Genomic DNA, 5,824 nt, shown 5'->3' on the forward strand with positions numbered 1-5,824 from the left:
GTATATATATATATAAACGCAATAAAAAGTACCCAAACTTTCGCACACAGGGTCGCAGCTGGGAGGCCCCACAAGGACGCAGAATCCGGGGTGTTCCTGCGGCCACTGCGGCAGTCCAGTCCATTCATTTTCCCTGCCAGCTCCCTACAATCTGCTTTCGAGAAATGTTCCGGACAGATGGACAGCCCGATACACACCCACGCCCGCCCGAGTCCGTCCCTGCTGCCTCCCGAAGACTGGCCTAACCGGTCAGTCTAGCCGACAGGCCCCGACTATGGGAGCGGCTCTGCCCCGCCGACCACACAGGGGCCCTGTCCAGGCTGGGGCTAGTCCACGGCCTTCCAGGGCGCAGGGGCACTGGGTGACAGGGGGCGTGGGCTCAGGGTGGGCGCAGGAGCACCCGGGTGACAGGGGGCGTGTGGTCCACGGTGGGCACAGGAGCACCCGGGTGACAGGGGGCGTGTGGGCCACGGTGGGCGCAGGAGCACCCGGGTGACATGGGGGGGCGTGGGCCCAGGGCGGGCGCAGGAGCACCCGGGTGACATGGGGTCGCGGGCCCAGGGTGGGGGAAGCGGCACCCGGGTGACATGGGGGCGCGCGGGCCCACGGTGGGCGCAGGGGCACGAGTGATAGGGGGCGCGGGCTCAGGGTGAGCGAAGGGGCACCCGGGTGACATGGGGGCGCGCGGGCCCACGCTGGGCGCAGGGGCACGGGCCCAGGGTGGGCGCAGGAGCACCGGCTGACAGGGGGCGCGGGCGTAGGGCTCAGAAGAGGCCACGGTCGGGACCCGGCGGCGCACGGCGCGGAGGATGCCGGGCTTGGGCGGGGCGGCGCCCCCTGCCGGCCGGCGGGGAAAGCGCGCTCACCCGCGCCAGCTTCCGATCCCCATCTTCCCCGGGAAACGGAAAAGGAGCGCGGCGCGGCGCCGCAAGGGTTAATGGATCCCTCACGACAGCAGATTCCTCGGGTCGCGTAGGCGGCGTGCATCACGGCCCTCGGGTACTTGGAGGAGTAAAAAGCACGAGCCCTGACCCCGACGTGACTTGAACACGCAACCTTCTGATCTGGAGTCAGACGCGCTACCATTGCGCCACGAGGTCGCCGGCAGCGGGGCGCGCGACGTCGCTGAAGGCCTCGCTCTCTCGCGATGTTCCGGCCGGCGGCCGCTGGGCTCCGGAGAAAGGTAAAGGCGCAGCGGCTCGGGAAAGGCTCGGTTCGGGGTTCTGGGGTCAGGCGCCTTCCCTGGCCTCCGAGCCCGAGCCGGGGCCGGAGCCGCAGCCGCGACGCAGCGACCGAGTCCGTCACCCGCTCCGAGCGCTCGGACCGCCCCCTTCGCATAGCGGCGGGCGGTGGGGACGCGAGGGTCGGGGGACGCGGGGCCGAGGGGACGCGGAGGGCTGAGGGGACACGGGGGGGGCGGGGGACGCAGGGGAGCGGGGAACGCGGGGCCGGGGGACGCGGGGCTGAGGGGACGCGGGGGGCTGAGGGGACGCGGGGACGCGGGGCCGGGAGTGGGGGGCGCCAGGCCTGGCCGCGTGCGGGCGGAGACGGGGTCGGCCCGGAGGTCGGGAGCCCGCTTCCTCCTGAAGAAGAGAGAAAAGCCGGGCCGAGCAACCCCACAGCCGGGACAGCGCGGGGTCACGGGAAAACCTGACGGTTGTGTCTGTGTGACTCTAAAGTGAATATTTCCTTCGAGTCAAGTCCCTAGACTGTGTATTGAAGACGATTAGGATGGTTGGAGAGCCGCCACCCGGATTTAGCCACTGCGCCTCATTCCTGCGCGGCGTTTCCGCACCCCCGACCGCACGTTCACCCCACCGCACCTTCCCCCCACCGCGCCTTCACCCCACCGCACCTTCCCCCCACCGCGCCTTCCCCCCACCGCGCCTTCCCCCCCGACCGCGCCTTCACCCCCGATTGCGCCTTCACCCCGACGGCTCTGAGCCTCCCCGCGGGGTGCGCGCTGCCGGGAGGGTCCAGCTCCAGCCGCTGCATCTCCTGCGTCCAGCCCTTTTCCAGTCACTTCAAGTTCAGTTTGAAGAACGGAGTCAAATCCTCGCTTATTTTACAGTTTTGATATTTTGCTCATCATGGATTTTTTGCATTAATTTCTCTATATATTTTTTAGATATTGCATTAAGATATTTATCTTGGTGACAGCTTTTCAGCGCTCCTTTGAATTTTGCCTCACTCTCCTCACCCTAGTCCCGGCCCTGCTGCTTGCAGTTCTTCTTCACCCTAGAAACCGCAAAGGATGGCTTCCTTATTCTAGACTTGGTATGCGGAAACCCTAAACCCTATTTTTTTTGAAGGCCGTAGAATATAGAACTTTTCATAATGAAGTCAATGCCAGAATTCATAATTACAAATAAAAGGAGAATAAGAACCATGAACACTGGCAAGGGTGTGGGGAGGTAGTCTCCTGCAAGACTGGAAAAGAACGTAAATTGATACGAGCTTTTTGGACTGTAAAGTGGCAGTTTTTGTCCAAGCATCTCTGCTCCTAGAGAACATGTTCTAGAGAAACAGTGAAGGATGAACGCAACGATGCACCTTCCAAATCGTTGTCGCCACAATTGTAGTAATGAAGCCCCAAGTAACCTTGACTGTGGGTCTGCACAAGTCCGAGGGGGCGAGGCAGGGGAGCTGAGCATCTGTGAGCGAGCACACAAGGCCGCCTAACTGGAGAGCTGTGCACGCCTCTAGGAGCGGCAGCCCGGAGCAGCTGCTGCGAGGAGCAGGAGGGAGGGTCATGCCACAGGGTGTGTGGCAAGTGGGGCTGCCCCACCGCTGAGAACAGGGGACGCTGGTCTCTGCTTGCTTCAGTATTGTTCTGCATCTGGACAATCGCTGCATCTGTTAGCCCAGAAAAAGTCTTTACTGGGCTTTGGTTTCTTGCTCAAAAGTCCCAGAAATGTGACGATCTCCTCTGCCTTTCAGATTTCCATATTCCCATGCAGGGGCGTGGAACTGAACCTGAGATTGTGCAGCTCTGGAGCGTGGCCCTTCCCCACCGCACGGGAGGTATGGGGAATAGAAAACACCCGCAGTGTCGCAGGTTCTGTGGAAGCACCAGCTGGTATGGGGTGCAGAGAGCGTTTGGGGGAGGAAGCAGGATTGGACAAGGGGGGCCGTCAGACTGTGATCCAAGAGGAGGAGTCCTGGGTGGAAGGAGGCGGCTTGCTGGGTCGCTGGCAGGACCCTGGCCTAAACAAAGCCTGGAGGCTGACGCTGGAGGCTGTCAGCTGAGCCACTCCGGTTCCTTGGAGGATCTGAGTGGAACGCCTTGGGGTCTGCCGTGGCATGCGACATACACCCCATTTTCAGATTTTTCTTCTTTTTTTAACCATCCCTGAGGTCCTACTTTTGAAACTGCAGGCAGGAAGAACCAGTTCGCGGATGTATGGTAGCTTCTGGCTAGGGGAGATAACTGAGTACAGCAGATTAACTTGTAATTAATGAGTTAACGGAGGGATTTATAGCATTGCTGTAACCAGATACCTTCCTCATGCACAGCCAGTTTGTTTAGCTTATTTCTATTCATTTACTTGTTATCTTATGTTAATTGAGCAATTCACAACAACTCCAGCTGGCTTCTGTCAGTTTCCAAGGGCTTCTCAGGCCCAGCTTGCATCTCCCTATTAGCCATAACTGAATCAACCAGTCATTATCTGCCAAAGTCACTATCTCCACCTCCCTTTGTTTTATCCCATAAAAACCCTAAGCTCTTTAGACTCCGAAGGAATTGAGCCTTTTCCTCCTGTCTGCTTACTTGACAACCCTGTAATAAACTCTTCTCAAAATCCGGATGTCATAGCACTGACTTCTGTGCGTGTTAACTATTTGGTGACCATGGAGGGACAGATGGTCTCAGGACGCGTGCCTGAGGGACCCCCACTTGCCGACCCTAAGTGGCAACCTAGACTGATCTTGTCTAGAGGCTCAGCCATCAGCATCCCCTTGACCAGTGCCCCAGGCCCTTTGGTGCTCCCTGCTATTTTGAGGAAAGAAACAGTTCTGAGAACGGATGGCTAATGAGTGAGAAAGGGGGAAGTTAGAGTTGAGGCCAGGAAAGTTTCCCAGATTCCCAGCTGGGGTTACAAGTCTGCTAATCTTTACTTCCTCCGAGACCTCCCCTGTCCCTCCTTCCATATCTGATCTGGTCCTGATCTGGCTGTTGGGTTATTCGGATTTCTGGAGAGTATTATGTTTGCAGTAATACTTGTTAATATTGTAACAAAGCTAATTGTCATTTTTAAATAATCATGGGATGTTAATAGTACCTCTGACTGCAATCTTTTAAAATGCATTCTCAGTAATTGGTCTACGTTTAGTTCAATGAAAAAGAAAAAAGATTATGTTCTTTTATAACATAACCTGGGCCCAATATAAATTAGAATCTGGGGGACACTGGAAATGAATTTTAAATTATAATACTATCCTACAATTAAATTTATGTTGTAAAAGGGAAGAGAAGTGAGACAAAATCATATAAATTCAGTCTTTTACATCTTTATAGCAGAATTAGAATGTGCAGAAAAAGGTGCAAAGTTATAGTTCAAACTGCTGAGTTTCATGTGTCTGTGTTTCTATGTTTTTGTGTATGACTTTCTATTTGTGTGTTTGCTTGATGTATATGCGCATGGTAATGCTAAATTAACAAATTAAAATTCTTAGGAGAGCTCTATGCAAGTTGCGTAAAAATAAAAATGAGCTTATATATAAATTAGTACTCCTGGAGTCTCAGAAGTTAGGGAAGCCAGGCTTCTAGTGCTCTTTGAACTCCTCCTGCCTTCTGTGTCCTAACTTAGCCTAGCTCCCCTTTTACAATAGTATTTCCCAAATCCTACTAAACACTCAGTGGGTTTTGAAAAAATCCAGTCTTATTTCAGATTTATGAACCTGAATACTCAGATCCTCACCTGAGAAAGGTCTGAGAAAAAGACATCCTCCCAAACTAAATAAGCCCCAGTAAACCCACTGGGCACCAGACTTCTGGCCATTAGTACTTGTAATTACTGTACTCAGGCATTGTAAAACCAACTCAGGCATTAGAAAGAAACCACCTAGAACTTTCGAAAGGCAGACCTTCACCCCCTTGCTCTTTGCACTCTAAGAAAGCAAAATGCCTTTCAAACTAACTGCTAGGGCTGCCCCAAGGAAATGTCAGAGACTTTTAAAGACTGTTCCAACCTATTTAGTTACATGCTTTCTGTCTCACCTGTCCCTGCCTTTGGCCTTGCAGAATAGAGTCCTAGTTTTTCTTTGATGGCTCAAACTTTGCATACCTTATTTAAAGCTAGGTGGATTAAGCCCCTTATCTAGGAGGAGCAGACCAATCTCGCCAGCTATGGGGGAAGGGCTGGCTGCAGAAAGCTGGTAGAGGTCTAGGTTTGATATAGAGTTCTTTCACTGGGCCTGGGATTGGGGGTGATGGACACACAGGGAAGGGTTGCAGAATAAGCCATGTTTTTTGCATGGTTTATGATCTCACTTGGACTCCTTAGTTGCTGTGACGTTCTAAGGAAATTCCCCAATTTGGAATTAATATTTTTCTAATACCTTTGCAACAGTAGCCACAGAAGACAAATTATTATTAAAAACATTATACCCTTGGAAAGGGGGTAATTGAATAAAATCCAATTGCTAAATTTCAAAAGGTCCGATAAGTAAAGGAAAATATTCTTGAGAACTATGAAAAGGTTTTCCTGGATTATACTTGAAACAAATTAAAGAATTATAGTTTATTTTCCAGAGCCTGATAGACAGTATCCTTTTTGTTTGTTTGTTTTTGTATGCTGTATGGCGGGGTCACATTTCATTA

General features: G+C 53.1%; 1 non-coding gene across 1 annotated transcript; it reads right to left on the reverse strand.

Annotated features, from left to right (window-relative positions):
• Positions 1-1,028: 1,028 nt before the first annotated feature.
• TRNAW-CCA (transfer RNA tryptophan (anticodon CCA)) lies at positions 1,029-1,100 on the reverse strand. Its single transcript has one exon. It is a non-coding gene; the product is annotated as a tRNA-Trp (tRNA).
• Positions 1,101-5,824: the final 4,724 nt, after the last annotated feature.

Source organism: Tamandua tetradactyla, chromosome 6, assembly GCF_023851605.1.
Source record: "Tamandua tetradactyla isolate mTamTet1 chromosome 6, mTamTet1.pri, whole genome shotgun sequence".
Taxonomy (NCBI): Eukaryota; Metazoa; Chordata; class Mammalia; order Pilosa; family Myrmecophagidae; genus Tamandua; species Tamandua tetradactyla.